General features: G+C 47.7%; 1 long non-coding RNA gene across 1 annotated transcript; it reads right to left on the bottom strand.

The window, feature by feature from the left end:
* Nucleotides 1–12,078: 12,078 nt before the first annotated feature.
* LOC110132661 (uncharacterized) lies at nt 12,079–14,876 on the bottom strand. Its single transcript, XR_002312557.2, has 3 exons — nt 14,768–14,876; nt 13,341–13,723; nt 12,079–12,472 (listed from the first exon to the last, which is right to left on the bottom strand). It is a non-coding gene; the product is annotated as an uncharacterized lncRNA (long non-coding RNA).
* Nucleotides 14,877–17,088: the final 2,212 nt, after the last annotated feature.

Here is a 17,088-nt window from a genome sequence, read left to right as displayed (position 1 = left end):
GTGTCAGCGGCCCAGATAAGGCATGCCCAAGACTCAGGAAGGCAGTGGAGAGGGAGACGTGGTCCTTCTTCCCATCCTGTCATCCTCACTTGGTTCCCACCCCTGCAGAGTACCAGTGAGACCATCCTTTATTAGCCAGAGAGTAAATGGCATGTGGGGAGGCCTGGAGTTGAATTGAAGGGTGATCACTGCATTAACCCCAAAATGAGGATAAAAATGCACCACCCCCCGAAGCTCAGAGCCAGGCTTAGCCTACTCCAGAGTCCTTCTGTGAATAAATAATAACCTCACACCATTAATTGCAGGTGGCACTAGTGGTGAAGAACCTGCCTGCCAAAGCAGGAAACATAAGAGACACAGGTTCTATCCCTGGGTCAAGAAGATCCCCTGAAGGAGGGCATGGCAATCCCCTCCAGTATTCTTGCCTGGAGAATCCCATGGACAGAGGAGCCTGGTGGGTTACAGTCCATGGGGATGCAAAGAGTCAAATATGACTGAAGCGACTTAGCACATGCATCACACCATTAAAGAAAAATAATGGACACCATGAGAGCTTCAGTCAAATCACTTCCTGATGCAGAGAAAGTTTCTGTCTTTGAAACTGGAATCGAGAGAAAGTATGTCTTGTCCCCCTTTCAATTGTGTACCCAGGAGGCTTTGCCTGATCCCTGGATCTAAGTTAGGGCCCTTTGCTCTCTCTGTCATCATTTCCTGGAGCTCTCTGTCATAGCTCTTGCCACATAATCTACATATGCTTTATTTGTACAGGTATTTGTTTAATATCCACTTCATCTCTATACTCACAGGTATGAAGACAGTGATGTATCCAGGATCTAGCATCCTATAATATGTGTATGTATATATATATATATAATAAGCTCTCAATGTATTCATCCAACAAATAGTTCCTAAGTGTCTTCCACATGCAAGATAATCTTCTAGATGTTAGTCAACACAAACAACAGACAGAGGGATAGTTTGTCAAATTAGTACAAGACACTGAACTGGGCTATGTGACGGTATTCGTTTTCTGTGGCTGCTGTAACAACTGACCACAAATCCAGTGGCTTACAATAAGATAAATCCATTTGTCAGAAGTGAAAAATCAGGGACTTCCCAGTGGCCTGGTGGTTAAGACTTTACCTTCCAACATAGGGGGTGTGGGTTCGATCCCTGTCGGGGAGTTAAGATTCCACACGCTTGGAGGCCAAAAAAACACAACATAAGACAGAAGCAATATTGTAACCAATTCAGTAGGGACTTTAAAAATGTTCCACATCAAAACAAAATCTTTTTTTTTTTTTTTTTTTTAAGTGAAAGATCAGTGTCTCAGGGCTAAGATCAAGTAGCAGGGCTGTTTCCTTCCTCTGAGGGGAGAACCTATTTCCTTGCCTTTTCTGGCTTCAAAAGGCAGCTTACATTCCCTGGCTCCTGGCCCCTTCCTCCAATTCCCAAGCCAGCAGTGTAACATCTTCAAACCCTCCATTTCTAATCTCTGCTCCTCCGGTCACATCTCTGACTCTGACCTGCCTGCCTCTCCCTTATAAGGACCCTTGGGATGACATTGAACCCATTCAGATAACCCAAGGTAATCGCCTCACTTCAAAATCTTTAATTTAATTGCATCTGCAAATTCCCTTTTACCATGTAAAGGAGCATTCAGAAGTTCCAGTGATTAGGTCGTGGACATCACTAAAGGTCCATTATTCAATCTGCCACAATGACCTAGGTAACATATATCTGGAAATCTTTGAATGAATTAGGTTTCCTAAATACTAGCAATCTCTTACTCCAAATCTCAAGGTGTTTCTACAAAGTACATGTCTTTGAAATCACATCTTACTTACTCAAACTGGAGAGGATGTTTTCTCCTCAGCTCTGAATGTTTGTGACATGTCCATGCTCTATGATCACCTGCAGAGGGGCAAGGGGACCCCTTCTCTGGTAGATTAAATTGTGTCTCCTGCCAAAAGATATGTCAACGTCCTAACCCCATACCTGTGAATGGGGTCCTATTTGGAAATAGGGTCTCTGCAGATGTGTTCAGACAATGTCTTCCTAGATTTGCTGTTATTCTTTAGTCGCTAAGTTGTGTCTGACTCTTTTATGACTCCATGGACTATAGCCTGCCTTGCTCCTCTGTCCATGGAATTCTCCAGGCAAGAATACTGGAGCAGGCCACAATTTCCTTTTCCAGAGATCTTCCCAACCCAGGGATCAAACTTGCGTCTCCTGCAGTGGCAGGCAGGTTCTTTACCACTGGATTAGATGAGCCCTAAGCTGAGTGAATTGTGTCCTCATAAGGAGAGACCTTATGGGGTTTGGACGCAGAGATCTGGACACAGAGACAGAGGAAAGATTTGGACACAGAGACAGAGGAAAGAAGGTCATGTGACAGGGAAGGAAGAGATTGGAGTGATGCAAGTAAGATAAGGATGGGCAGGATCCCCTGGAAGCTGAAAAAGAAAGGAAGTCTTCTGCCCTAGAGATTATGGAAGAAGCATGGTCCTGTGACACATCCATTTCAGGCTTCTGGCCTCTAGAGATGTGAGAGAGTACATTTCTGTTGCTTTAAGCCACCCAGTTTCTTTTATTTGTTACAGCAGCCCTAGGAAATGAATACAACCCCTTCACCACCCTATACCCCAGGGGGTACCAGAAGGACTGCCCAAGGATGCTGCAGGAGCAGTCTCAAATTATCCCCATCATCGCATGCCTCTTTCCCACGCCACAGCCCATTTCTTCAACATCGCACACACTAGGCCACGAGGAAAGGCTTTGCCATTGGGAATGAGCCACTGATTTCCCCTCCACTTGGACTGCCTTCTCCAGACTCAAAGTCACCACTGTGAATTCGTTCTTCTCCCCCTTGTTTCTTGGAAAGCACCTCTCAGGACCATTTCAAGAAAAACAAATTGTGAGGTTTGCTTAGGATCTATTTAAAGGGAATCATCAGGGCAACTTCCAATAACAAACCAGAAGCCAGTCAGAGCTTTAGGACGAGACTAGAGCCACTGTGAATGTGTGTGTGCTGCCAGCTGGGCTGGATCGAGGCTGCCACACACCCGTCCCCTGGCACAGCCACCCTCGTTCACCAGCAGCTTGGGCGCTGCTTTCCCAGCCCTCTGCTCAGATGAACACAAAACTGCATGGTCACCAAAAAAGAACTGCCAAGCAGTATTGCGGTAAGGTTTCCCACCTTGGCAAGTTCACCAGGAACATTTTGAACCCACAGAGCTCCTTTCACCCAGAAATCCCAAACCACTCGGTTTTAACTGGTTCTGTGTGTTTTACAAAGCCTGCTGCCAGCCCTTCAGAGTGAGGTGAATAGAAACTGTTCCTCCTGAGAAGGGTCCACTCATGCTGAGACCTCAAAGAAGTGAAGGAACCATGAGAAGATGCAGAAAACAGTATCCCGGCAGCAGGAAGAGTGTGTGCAAAGGTACTGAGGCAGTGAAGTTGCTGGCCAGGGTTCAAGGAACTGAACAGAGCGTGGCAGGAGAGGCGCGAGCAGAGGGAAGCAGGAGCAAGATGAGGCCGGAGAGGAGGGGCTCGGGCTGGATCACAGGAGTGATCCACACAAGAGTTTCCCACGCCATTGGCTTGCCATGGGCAGCCTCTTTGGAATTCTCTAGATGTAAAATTCTGCCCTGTGACTTCAGAGTCGCCACCTTCCGAAGCTGATGAAGAGCGTCCTAGAATGTCCCCTGGGGTCCCTCCTGTGGGATGGCACCAACACAGTTGTGTGAGCTGCTGGGGGCCATGAAAGGGTGCATACGGGCTCCAGTCACCAAGACTGCCGGAGCAGCCCTCACAGACAAACTCTCCACCCCCCATTCATCCCCGTCCTCCCACATCCTGAATCGCCTCATTCCATAACCAGCACACCTAATACCATCTTCTTCCCAACCTGAGTTCTCTCCCTTCAAAGCCACAGAAGTGAAAGTCATTAAGAGAGGTCAAGAGAAGGAACCAGGAGGTGTTTAAACACCCAGAGAGCAAGGACTGAGCCTTTTCCTTCCTTTCTTGTTCTCAAACTTTTTTGCTCATACTGGGAACATTGGCTGTTGATGCATGAAATATTGAGGCAACCTTGTTTATATTCTTGGCACCTTATTTGGCTGAATGTGCCTTTTCAAAATCAAGACATTCTGGGTTTTTTTTTTTTTTCAATAAAAAATATGAAAATATCCCAAAACAGAAAGGAGTACTGAGGGTAACCATAAAAAAACATTTTAAGCTGAGAAAAATAACCCAGTCCCACCAAGTCCCAAAGACAACCTTGGTTTCCACGGGATGTTAACCAAGCACAGAGCTCCTGGCAGTGGGTGGGACAGGACACTTGCTCTCAGTCCAAATAAGCAAACATCCTCCCCAAATCCAGTATCCTTGCCCCACATGCTGTGGTTCCAATTTGCTTCCTGTTTTTGGCCCTCCCAAAAATACTCCTCACAGACTTTTTTTATTCTCATCTCCTCACCTTGAAAAGCACAGATTTGCAAGCCCAAGTATCTTAGCGTGGAGACAAATCCAGCAGGCATTCAAGATACTCAGGCGAGAAGAAATGCATCTCATCGGAAAATTTCCATTGCCAGCACTTTTTTAAAAAAATTCCCAAGATAAATGGGTCTTTACTTATAGGACTAAGGGCTCCATTATTTTTCAAACACTTTCCTGCTTCCAAGAAGCCAAGAAACTTGGTCATGCACCCGGCTAGCTGATCCAATCTCAAAAAATCTTCTGACCTTAATGAAAAAGCACTAATTTTTCCTTCCCTTTAATAAATGCATCTTCTCTCCTTCCAAAGCAATATTCAGCCTGTGGGTTAGGCAGGCAAGGTGCCCAGTTTATGCAAATGGACAGAAACACCTGATTTATCGGGATTTTCCCCACTGCCTTCAATCCAAGAGTCCCTGCTCCAGAGGGCCTGGGAAGGGGAGCAGATGACTCATGGACCGTGACTCGAGGGGACTAGAAGAGCAAGTACATTCGAATGTGGATTTCGATATTTACATATATATGTGTGAAGGTAGGGTGTGAAGGGAGGGTATTAAAAGACCAAAATCTTAGAGACCGCCTGAAGGTGTCAGAAAAGCTAACTCAGGTAGAAAACTCTCCCTGGAAAAAAAATTCCCCTGCTCTGTAGATGCTTCTAATCTGTCTTTCAGAAGTTTGGAGAGAGCGGCAAGGATTTGGACCATGGCCTGGAGACAGAATTATTTGCAGCTCTCTCTCCCAAGGAATGAATCGCAGCCCCTCGGGCTGGTACAGCAGGTGCTGTGAAATCTGGCTGACAGGTCAACTTCAAGGTGATCTGCTTGCCGAGGCTTCTCTCTGTTCCACTCATCTCCCATTGCACCTCAGGTGCTTGGTAAAGGTAAATAATTATGACTAAGTGCATAAAGCAGGAGGGTCTTTGCGCACCTGTAATTATTTCCTGGCAAGACTCTACAGAACCTGGGAGTTTCCCAGAGGGCCTGTGGGGGCCGTTTAGGCAGAGAATAAGTCAGGATGGGTCCTTCTAGGTAATATCTGGCTGGAGGAACCAAAATTCAAACACAACACTGGATGCCTGTTTGGGGAAATGACTAGAAGATTCAGAGTCAAATTTCCCAGGCTCCTAAGCTGTGATAAACCTGACTGGGATGCTCACACATGCCGATAAATGTCTCAAAGTAAACAAAACCTCATCCCCTTCCAGCTGCACTGTCCCAGAGAAATAAAATGGGAGCCACGGGTGTCATTTTTAATTTCCAATCACCATGTTTAAAAAGAGAAACAGGTAAGATTCACTTTGACAACTTAATGGACCAAGAATATTATTTCACCATTAAATATAAAAGATATCATCTATAAAATATAAAAATTATTAATGAGATTTTTTTTTCCCCACGCTAAGGCTTCAAAACCAAGGGATCTGTAGTATTTATGTCATATATGAATATAGACCACCTGGAGTGGGAAATGACCACCCACTCTTGCCTGGAAATATTTCTTGCCTGGAAAATTCCATGGACAGAGGAGTCTGGTGGGCTACAGTCCATGGGTTTGCAAAGAATTGGACATGACTGAGCATGCACACACACACACAACACATGAATATAGACCAGCCGCATTTCAAGTTCCCAGGTACCATATTAGGTAGTCTCTGAAGATGATGTTCCCCCCTCAAAACATTTTGACTTCCCTGAAACATTGTCCATAGAATAAATGAAACTGTGGTGCTTGACTCTTATTTGATTTAAAATGTTCGCTTTCTTAATAAGATAAGAATTTCTAAAAATGTCTTTTGAAGAGTACCAAGCAGCCTTGGTTGGTCCTTTCCTTCTAGTGCTCAGAACTGCAATCAAAGCATCATATGTTAGGCTAATCAGTTTTTGCCCCTCACAATGGAAAAATAAACATAGCCAGATTCTTTATGAGAAAAAGTTTTATTTATCAGGAAGATGTAGTATTTATAAACTAACATGAAATAAATGTCCTCAAGACATCTAAAGCACTCATAATAAACAGATCTAAACAGGAAAACCTGCAAATTCATAATCAAAATTGTAGCTATTAACTACCCATTGCTTGGGGCTCCTCACCAACCTACGGTTGAACACCCACATGTGTCGCATGTTGTCTGCCAGGGACCCTGGGCACACAAGCTGCCCCGGCGGAGCGCAGGGCCTAGTCACAGCCAGGCAGACGGAGAACGCAGGGGCAGGAACAGCCTCGAAGCCGATGTCTGCCCATCAAGCGGCTGCCTGAGTAGAAGGCTCTAGGCCTGGATCCAGGGTTGTGGCTAGAAGTTCTGCAGGGAGGAAGGCAGGAAGGAGGGAGACAGGAAGGGAGCAGTAGGTACAGAAGTTGCATCTCCCTGGCTGCCAGGGAGATGCAGGCCATTAGTGAGGCACAGAAGGAACCTCCAGAGTGGGGTGGTCAAGACCAGTGCTGCCCAAGACCAATGCAGCATGAGTCTTACATGCAGCATTTATTTTTAGTAGCCACACTAAAAGAAACATAAAATTAATTTTAATAACATATTTTACTTAACCCACATTTTCCAAAACGTGATCATTTCAACACGTGTGATACTTCACGTTCTCTTGTCACTTAAGTCTGCAAAATCCCATGGGAGACTTGCCATCATACGTCTCAGTTTGGAGCAGCCCCATTGCCAAGGCTCCAGAGCCACAGACCCCAGTGGGTACCATATATGGCTGTGCAAATCTAGCTATGGGTGTGTGTAGAAGGACGCATAACTTCGGCTCCGATTCTTAAGTCCAAGAGAGAAGTCAGATCAGCTTAGAGGGAGCGGGCTGGGGACACGGAGATCAGGTCATCCAAGCCTTTGGAGGGGCCAGCCTGCCTGGCTCTGCTATAACCAGAGATTGAATGAGAGGCACCAGCTCCTCTCAGGCGTCCCCAAGGGTGTCTGTGCAAACAGTGTCAAGATGATGCAGAGCACCGAGGAACATTCGCTAAATTTTGCCAAGTGCTTGGACACCCGATCACAAGGGTGACCCAGAAAACTGCCAGTGCACCTGTGATGAGGGGCTTGGCGCGGAGCCCGGCCTGGAGGTCACCCGAGGTCACTGCTGGAGGCGGGGAGCCCAGCGCCGAGGCTGCCTAATGTGGAAATGTTTGGATCCGAGCGGGGCAGGCGCTGGGGGCAGCCTCCAGGCCGATGGGGAGGAGACCCGGCCGGCGGGGGCCGGCGCTCAGCGCTGACAGTAACCAGACGCGCAGAGGACCACGTGGTCCGCAGCGCCGCGCCTGCCAAGACCCCGACAGCATCTTTCCTAATAAGTCTGGCGATGCCTGCGTCCTTTCTCTCTCGGCAGAACAACCTCTCGCCTGCTCCCAGGTCTTATTTAAGAAGAGCGGGCCGCAGGGGAGAAAAGCAAGCCAAACCCAGCAAAGAGGTGGAGGCCAGCCTTCCTCTCCCCAGGCTTCCCTTCTCCGCAGAAGCTCGGCTTTGTGAATGAATGAAGGGACACTTTCTCCAAGATGGCATACTCCACGCTCCCGTTGTTGAATTGGTCTCATCTGTTTCAGCACGTCTCTTTGGGGTGGGGGTCGCCCCCGAGCATCCCCCTCCGCGGTTCCCTCTCCTGCTCCTGCCTACCCCTCCCTGCAAAAGCACCGCCCCTTTAACTTCAGAAAGAGGTCACCCTCCCCGCATCTGGGTCTGGCTGGGAATCCACGCTTCCTGGTTGCCTCCCAGCCCCACACAAGGGAGGGCAGGATTACAACACGTGTGTGTTTGGGTCAAAAGGAGCACTTTTGAACTATGCCTGCAAGAAAGAACAGCCTGTACAGCCACCCCGAGTCTCCCAGCAACAAAGAATGTACAACAAAGAATGATTAGCCCTCACTTGCAAAACAATTTTTTTAAAGAGGTGCAGTGTGGTCTCTTTATAGGGTCGTGGAAGGAGGGTAGCTGGATGGAAAGGCGCCCTCCCTGGACACCAGAGCACCCGCGTCATTCCCGCTGGGGGGGGGGGGGGGGGGGTGGTTTATGACCTTGGCTTTTACTCAGAAGCCCTTGTAACACGATTACCGATTACCGACCGGGTTTTGCAAGCTTCCAGACCCAGGTGTGGTTGAAGGTCAGATGCTGGTGGACAAGGGGCTCTCCTGCGTGGGGAGAAGGTTACAAAGAGCAATTTTCCTGTCCAAGGGCTCGTAGATGATTAACACGTTTCTTTCTGTTAACCAGAGAGTTAATAGTCATTCCAAGCACTCTTTGATAATGGGGGCGGAGGGGAGAAAAGGAATACTGTTAACCATTAATCAAGAGAGATGCCATAAAAGTTAGTATGGAAAATACGCAGTTTGGGAGAGGAAATCACAGGCAAGGCGAGCCTGGGACAGAGCAGGAGAGGGAGCAGAGTGAGGCCATAAAGTTCATGCATACTTAGAATGGGGGATTTTTTTTTTATCCTTTTCCTTGTTACATTACTCTGAGGAAACAGAGTAGGGATAACAAAGTAACAAACACGGGAACATTATAAATAAAGCCAATTTTATTGGCTCTTTTGCTCCAGCCTCCCACAGCTGAGCGTGTCCTCTGCATGACTTCTCTGGGCCTCTCTGGGGAGGAGAGGAGCCCAGACATCCCACCCTCCCTTGGAGAAAGCCAGGGTGACCAGAAGGCTCACCCCAGGAAGACTCTCCTGGGGGCCCCCCTTAGCCAGTGCTTTCATCCCTGACTCAAATCATCCTGCTGGGCCCCTGGGCAGCCTCCCCTAGAGAAGAGGTTATGACATGAGGCCCTGGTGCCCATGAGTGCTTTCACAGCAGGCCTGGCCCCAGACACAGGAGCATGCAGGAGCAAAACTCTTGCTTTGCACAGGCAGCTCCCAGATACCCCACCAAACTTTCTGGGTGCAGCAAACAAGCCTGTGTATTAAAAAAAAACAACAACAACAAACTTTGTATCATTGATGAGGTTTCTACTTGATGCCCTGCACTTACTTTTATCAGTTGATTGATTTGATTTTGGCTGGGTCTCGATGCACCTTGACTTTCTCTCATTGTGGCACTGAGGGCTCCCTGGCAGGGGGGATCTTCGTTCCCTGACTAGGGACTGAACCCACATCCCCTGTAATTCTTTCCCACTGGACCACCAGAGAAGGCCCCAGCATGTGTATTTCTTTAAAGCCTGATTCTCCTGTGTAGCTACAGTCAAATGGTCGTCACTGGAGGAAGCAGGGTGAAGAGAGCTGGGTTGCAGAACTCAGAGTAAGGTAAGGCATGCATTGATGGCCCAAGAGGATGACAGCCAAGATGAAGAGTGTGTGATAAATGTGGATGGTCAAAAGGTTCTGGGCAGCACTGGAGCAATGCTGTGCGGAACACGCTGGGGAGACTACCCGCTTCCCTCCCAGAAACTTGGAAGGACATGGTGGATAGTATAGATACCTGTGGAGCCACTCCTTTCATCCAGTACCTGGAGGGACACCGGCCAGGGAAAGTTGACTTCAGGGAGGCATGTCCCAAGAGCCCGTGACACTCACATGGTAACTCACCTACTTGTGTAGGCAGAGAGATGGCTTCTCTTCTGAGCTCTGTTCTCCACTTGCTCCATGAATGAAGGTCTCATATTTTCCATCTGTTAAATGGAATAATAATTCTTGACATCTGCCTGCCTCGCTTGGACACTATGAATAGAACATTTTCCCAAGTGCTTTGGGCTGACGTTAAAAGGAACTTCCTAAACATTAGCGCACTCACTGCTAGATTTTCTTGGACACCAGTCAACTTAAATGGATAATAATAAATTCCTCTGCCTATCTTTGTTGAGAGATTAAAAGAGAAAAAAATCCCACAAGAGTTTGGTTCTTGAATCCTCTGCTCTATAAAATCTCTTTTGGGAGAAGGGTCTGAGGATATACCCAGGGTTGAAAGATGGCGAGAGTTGTTTCTAGAATATTGTGGTTTTAAAATCCCCTTTCCTGAATGATGTAGACAAAAGCAGTCTGCAACAGGAGGAAAAGAATGGAGTCGAGTTGCTACTGGACTTTGGGACCATGTATAGACATGAGATCGATTCATAGATACGTGTACTCATTGGCATTTATTTATTTAGCCCATAGCAACTTACAGAGTGTTTATATTGGGCCCCCAACCACCAGCCCCAGGTTTTTTGCCCCTGTCTGACCCCAGAACCAGTTCTCCCTGGCTGGACCCCGCCCCCAGAGTCAGGCTGCCTGTCTTGCACCCCAAAACCCACTCACATGTCCCCTTATTCTTTATGTCTATGGCAAGGTGGTGAGGGAACTTCCAGGCAAAAGGGAGTTGTTTTCTGGTCTGTGTATGTGGTGTGTATATGCCTCAGACACACAGAGACTAAAGGCAGGAGGAAGGATAGAGATCCCAGTAACCACCCCAATAGCCTAAGATGACAGTTCCTGGGGGTGAGGTTGTAAAGTCCAGATAAAATTACCATCTCCCTGAAGAGTTTGTAAGTATCTCAAGCATCAGGATCTGAATTCCCTTATATTCTGTAGGGCTGTTTACACAACAGGGTTTTGTTGAATGGCAACTGAAGAAGTGATTTATTCAGTGGATTTGAGAACTAAATCATTCGCTTTTAACTCCTGCTGGTGTAGACAGATACTGAAGGGGTTTCCTTGTTCTTGCCTCACCTGGGGGCCTGCCGTTGCCTGTCTGGACTAAAAGTGGAAGGCACAGAACAGCAACAAAAACACAGCCTCTGAAAATTCAATCCCTAGAAATTGACCCTAGGCATTGACTCATGTCAGTGGGCCGCCACTTGCCAAGGATTGTAAACAGACAAGAGGAGGAACCTGACTGGAATTGCTCCTTGGATCTTGTGCTTCTTTTTTTCCTATCCAGGGGCTTAAAAGCTTTCTCAGCCTTTCCTGCGTCTTCCATGGCTAGGTGGGAACCCAGCGCATCCTGGGACTCACTCGAACACAGACAACGTGTCGTCAGGACATTATACAAACAGATCCATCCAAGATAGAATGGGATGTCTCCCAACACAGGGAAGGTGAGTCTCATGTTTGCCAGCAAAGACTGTGCCACCACTCACCTGGCATGCCATGAAACGGACTCCCACCCTGGGTGATCAGTTACACCTGCCAACCAACTTCGAGGGTCTCTTCCACTTGAGATCCTTTATTTCCTGTGGTTTCAGGTCGGGGGACTACAGAAAGAGTGGTGATAAGGCACAGATTCTGACCCCACAAGAAAGGGCAAAGCTTTGATAAACGTAATTGATTTGGTGTTTGGGTCATCCTAACAGATCCAACGCGTGCCAGCTAATCCACTCCCTGGGGCTGAAGCTCGTTGTGCAGACTCCTGGGAAAGCTTGACCACCAGCGGCAGTGACAGCGGGCCGTAATGGCTTCCCTTTGGCCAGCGTCCTTGTCCCTCAGGGCTCCACCCCTACCCTTCCGAGCACCTTGCGCATTATCTGAAAGGTGCAGCTGGTACAAAATGTATGTGAAAGGCGCTCGCATAAAAGTGATTTTATGGCTCTGGCTTGGGTTTGGAAGCTAAGCAAACAGAAAGATCTCAGGAATAAAAGGGGCAATAAAATCATTACATGATGCTTTGAACTCATACTAAATACCATCTTTATTTCAAGGTTCTCAACGTGTCTTACCAACAAGTTCAGAACTGTCTTTGTTGCCCCCTTTAGTGGGTGGGGAAACTGAGTCACATCTGGGTGAGGGCTGGGGAGCCTGCAGGGTTTGCTTCAAAGACCAGTTGTTCGGTGGGCCGGTGGGAGAGCACTCCCGACCACACCTTGGTTCTGAGGGAAATGTACAGATTCTGAGCTCTTGGTGTAAATCCTACCCACACAGCACACCTGAGACCCAGTGGCTGGCTGGCTGCCTCTGGAGTTAACCATAGTAATAACAGCACAGACCAGTCTTCATGCTTCCTGTACGTCGGGCACCACCTCCGCTACTTCTCACTGCAGTCCTGTGATGTCGGTGTTCTTATCCTCCTGTGTAAATTGGGACAGTGAGGTATAAGAAGATGAATGCATTTGGAAGGACCCCCGCTGGAGGGTGTGGTGCTGCCTTCTGATCCCAGAGCCTGAACATTAACAATCGGGATGCTTACTTCTGAGAACAAGGACCAGGCCACCATTTTTGCTCAGAAGCCAGAAACTTTCATTTATCTCTCCATTGTTTTTTTTTTTTTTCTCTTGGCTGCACTGGGTCTTAGTTGCAGCATGTGGGATCTTAGCTCCCTGACCAAGGCTTGAACCTGAGCCCCTGTGTTGGGAGCTCGAAGTCTTAACCACGGGACCACCAGGGAAGTCCATCCCTCTAGTCTTCATCTCAGAATACGGAGAAGGCCAGGGACAGATTCTGACAGGTTTCCCTTAGAGGTCAAGGGAACAGTTTGAAAGACAATGAACAAAGCCATGAGATGAGCCCGACAAGCATTTCTAAAATCACAAAGAACCCCCCTCCCAAATGCCAAGAGATTGTTGAGATGTTGGAGAAAATTCTAAAGAAGTCATTGCTGGGACTTCCCTGCTAGTCTAGTGGTTAAAAATCCTCACTTCCACTGAAGGGGCACAGGTTCAATCCCTGGTTGCAAACTAAGATTCCACATGCCACGCATGCCCCCCCCCAAAAAAGAGTATTCATTGTTCCCGTTATTTTACTATTTAAAATTTGAAAATTGCCCCATTGAATGTATTTTGATTGTCCAATAGGGAGATAGCTCAAGAGTTACAAAATGAAATACCACTGGCCCAAGCAGCACCCGCTCTAGATGCTATGGTGCTCAATCACCCCCTCCTGGAGCACCCAAAGCCCCTCCTGGCCCACAGGGGGACTCTGCCTAGCTGCTCAACAAACCTGGCTCCCTTTCCTCCTGGGCAAGCTGGGCTCCATTTCCCAGCCTCCCTTGCAGTTAAGTAAAAGCCACCTAACCAGGTTCTGGCCAGTGAGATGTATTCTGGCCAATGTGACTTCCCACCGGTGGGCGTTTCTCCACTGTCTTTTATCTTTGTCGGTCTCCTGGATGTGACTACTTGGGTGATTGATCTTGGAAGCCACATCTTGAGAATGTCTCAGGCTCCATCAGCCTGGATTCTGAAGTCTTCAGTGGAATGAAGCTTTCCCCTGGTTCCGCTGCTGGTCGAACACAGCTGATTTGCTGTTGAGAGTCATCCTAATGAATAAATCCAACACATGGAAGCTATTCCAGTTCATGAGGCAGAAGCTGGCCAGGTGAATGGCTAAAAAAAAAAAATTGAACTCAGAATGGCTTCAGTGACAGTTACAATACGTTATAAAATGTCATAAAATGTTAAAATAACTTGCTTTACCTTAACTAATAGAGCAATTTAGAGATAAGAATCCACCCTCTCCAGGCTAAAAATGAAAAATTCTCTAACTATCAACCCCTGACACAGTGGAAAGGAACCTGAGGCACAGAAACATCTCATTATTTTTCTTCTTTGTTGGGTTAGTGGTCTGTGATAAAACTCAACTTCTTCAGTTCCCTTCCTGGATACTCTGGGCTGAGGATGACAAATGGGTTTAGTCTGGAAGCCACCTCCGCATGATTGATGGTCACTCCCTGCACTGAGGGTTCTGGGACCACATCAGCAAAGAGCACGGTGACGAGGCGATCTTCTCTGCCAAGTGCCCAGAAAGGGGGCGGCTGCCTGTGCGCTTGCAGCAGCCGCCGGCTCCCACTACCTGTCCATGGACATGCTCCCTCAGAATCACTCGGGATGCTCGCTCACAATTCAGTCTCCAGGCCCCACCCTCTGTCTTACAAGATTAATGAAACTCTCTGGGTGTCGACCCTGGAAAGCTGTACTTTCATAATCTTTCCATATCTTTGTGATAAAGAGTTCGCTTTGAAAGCCACGCAGGTGCACATGGGCACCTAGCCAAGGTATTATAAACAGCAGCAAAGACTACCAGACCACCTTCACTGCCTGAAGCTGGGTGACCCTGGGAGAGTCACTAAACCTCTCTGTGCCGCAGTTTGCCTCCTGTTTATATTAGGGATAATGATATCACCTTCCTTGTAGGGATATTAGGAAGGTTAAATGAGGTTGTGCATAATAAACAGTCAACAAATATTAGTTTTTGTTATATTAGCTTCTTTTAAGAGTCTATAATCGTATTTTTCACAGGCACTGCCATAGGTAAGAACGCTGTTTTCTGCGATTTCCAGATGCCCTGGACAGCACCACCATCCTGAAAGAGCATGAAAGACAAAAGCACTGGGGGCTCTGGGGCAGCGGTGATCATCACTCTCCACTCACTGCTGCCTCACGACTGCATCCAGGCTGGTGAGGACCACGGACGGGGAACCAGCTGCTGAGAAGAGCTGAGAGGCAGGCGAGAGGGAGGCAAGAGGTGAGCACAGGTGGATGCTGTCTTGGTCCTGATCGTGATGGTTACAGTGCCTGGGACAGTAATGCCAGTGGTGATGCTGGTCACAATAATGACCGGAAGAGTAGTCACAATGGGACATGATGGCAGTGTGCCAACCAACTCTGCTGATGTGGGATCAGGACTGTCAGAGAACAAGGTGCTCCATCTTCCTCAAACATGAACTCCTCACATTTAAGTTCATCCATATCACGGGACTCGAACAATAAAGAGTCTGCCTGCAATGCAGTGAACCAGCCCCAGCTAAGCCTGGCTCTTTTCAGCTGATCGATAAACACGTGGAAGAACAGAAAGCTAGCATCTTGCTGGTCTATCTGCCTCTCCATCTGTGGGCCCGATTTGAGCATAGGTGAGGCCAGGTTCCTGGGGAGGAAAGGATGTGCGTGGGTGGTGTTTAGGGATGTTTTGATTGCTTCTTCAAAGTGGAGCCTTGGCCCAGGGTGGTGGTGTCTTGGGACCCCAGGGGACCTCGGTCAGTCCCAGGCAATGGGCTTCAGTGAAATGTTGCCCATGAGGGACCCTGGGTGGTCAGAAGCCTGGGCATGCCTCCACCCAGCACAGCCCGGGGAACCGCTCAGCAGAAGAGGAGCCAGGAAGTCTGAGCTCAGGCCCCACCTTGCCTTTGCTCCTGGCACAGCTTTGAGCAGATCTTTCAACTTTTGTGACTCAGTTTACTCAACTGCCAAATGGAGATCATCACGTGGTGCTCCAAAGACTTTTGTAATACTCTAATGAGTGTTTATAAAGCACTTTGTAGGAGTTTATGGTTATTTGAGTTGGGAAAGGAATTACAAATTATTCCCGAGTAAACAGTATTTAGAACCTGGATTTTCACCAGTCAACAGGTTTGCCTGGATGTTTACAAGATCATTGTAACCAGACACCCTGAGGTCCCATCAGTGCAGACTGGTTTCACTTGTCAAATCACCTCTCCTCCCTGAGAAGCATGCTATATGCTTTGGGCAGGGGGTCGTCTGTGTATATGTCGTGCTTGTTTGTGATTCATGAACTAACAGGACAACTGGCTTCAGAAATGGAAGCCAGACACTCATCTTTCTTTTTGATTTTTTATATTAATTTTTTAGGATTAAGAGACACTGGAGTGCTCGCTTCGGTAGCACATATACTAAAATTGGAAGACAATAGAGAACTGTTTGAAAAGCCAGCTAAACCTGATTTCTCCCCAATTACATCTTCCAGAGTGCTACGTACTTCTGCTAGAATTTGCACTGCATGGGATTTCAATAGATAATCACTGATAAAGAGATACACATGTATTTCCTCCAGAAGTTTGGAATACATAGAGTGCCGTGTGTAGGGGAAAAGGGGTAAAACATGGTGAGATGCTGTGCCAAACTATGTGCTCCCCTTTGCCCTGTTTTCCCTCATTTGCACAACTCTTATAGTATAAGCAAAGTTAGCGTCCCGATAGCAATGTCACCCACAGCCAGCGTGTGACCCGTGAAACTCACGTTCACATCCAGCTATGTCCATCTCTGCTTCTGTGTTACCGCTGCGGCTGCTACAAACCACTACTTAGCTCTGCTGTGCGTAGTCGCTCAGTCGTGTCTGACTCTTTGAGACCCCATGGATGGTAGCCCGCCAGGCTCCTCTGTCCCTGGGATTCTCCAGGCAAGAATATTGGAGTGGATTGCCATTTCCACCTCCAGGGAGTCTTCCCAGTCGGGGGATTGAACCCAGGTCTCCCGCATTGCAGACAGATTCTTTACCAGCTGAGCTTCCAGGGAACCCACCATCATCTATACCTCGCTACAAATTACACAAGCACCTTGCAAGTTTCTAAACTCTGTCCTATTCCCTTACCGTACAGTCAATGCTCTCAGCCTCCAAGCAGAAGAAAACAGGCAGGATGTGGAGGACAAGCGAGAAAAGGAGTGTCTGGGGCAGAAGTTGGGGCTCCCTGGCCTGACTTGGTTTGGTCAGAGAAGAAGTGGTGGGACAGCAGGAAAAGAGCGCCTCTCTGGACTTCTAATATTGGGACAGGAGCCAAACTCACCTCTTGTTTTGCTCTCCATTTCAAAGACCAGTCTGATTCTGCAGAACCGTTGCTGACTACTTCCCTGGTTAACATGAGCCAGGAAGCCAGAAGCTTCTAAGATTTTTTTTCCCCCAAAATCATTTCCATGAGGAGGGTCTGGGCTTCCTAACCCTGACCCACCATTAAGAAAAT

Source organism: Odocoileus virginianus, chromosome 7, assembly GCF_023699985.2.
Source record: "Odocoileus virginianus isolate 20LAN1187 ecotype Illinois chromosome 7, Ovbor_1.2, whole genome shotgun sequence".
Classification (NCBI taxonomy): domain Eukaryota; kingdom Metazoa; phylum Chordata; class Mammalia; order Artiodactyla; family Cervidae; genus Odocoileus; species Odocoileus virginianus.
The sequence above is the reverse complement of the archived record's forward strand: the minus strand, read 5'-3'. Positions and strand labels throughout refer to the sequence as shown.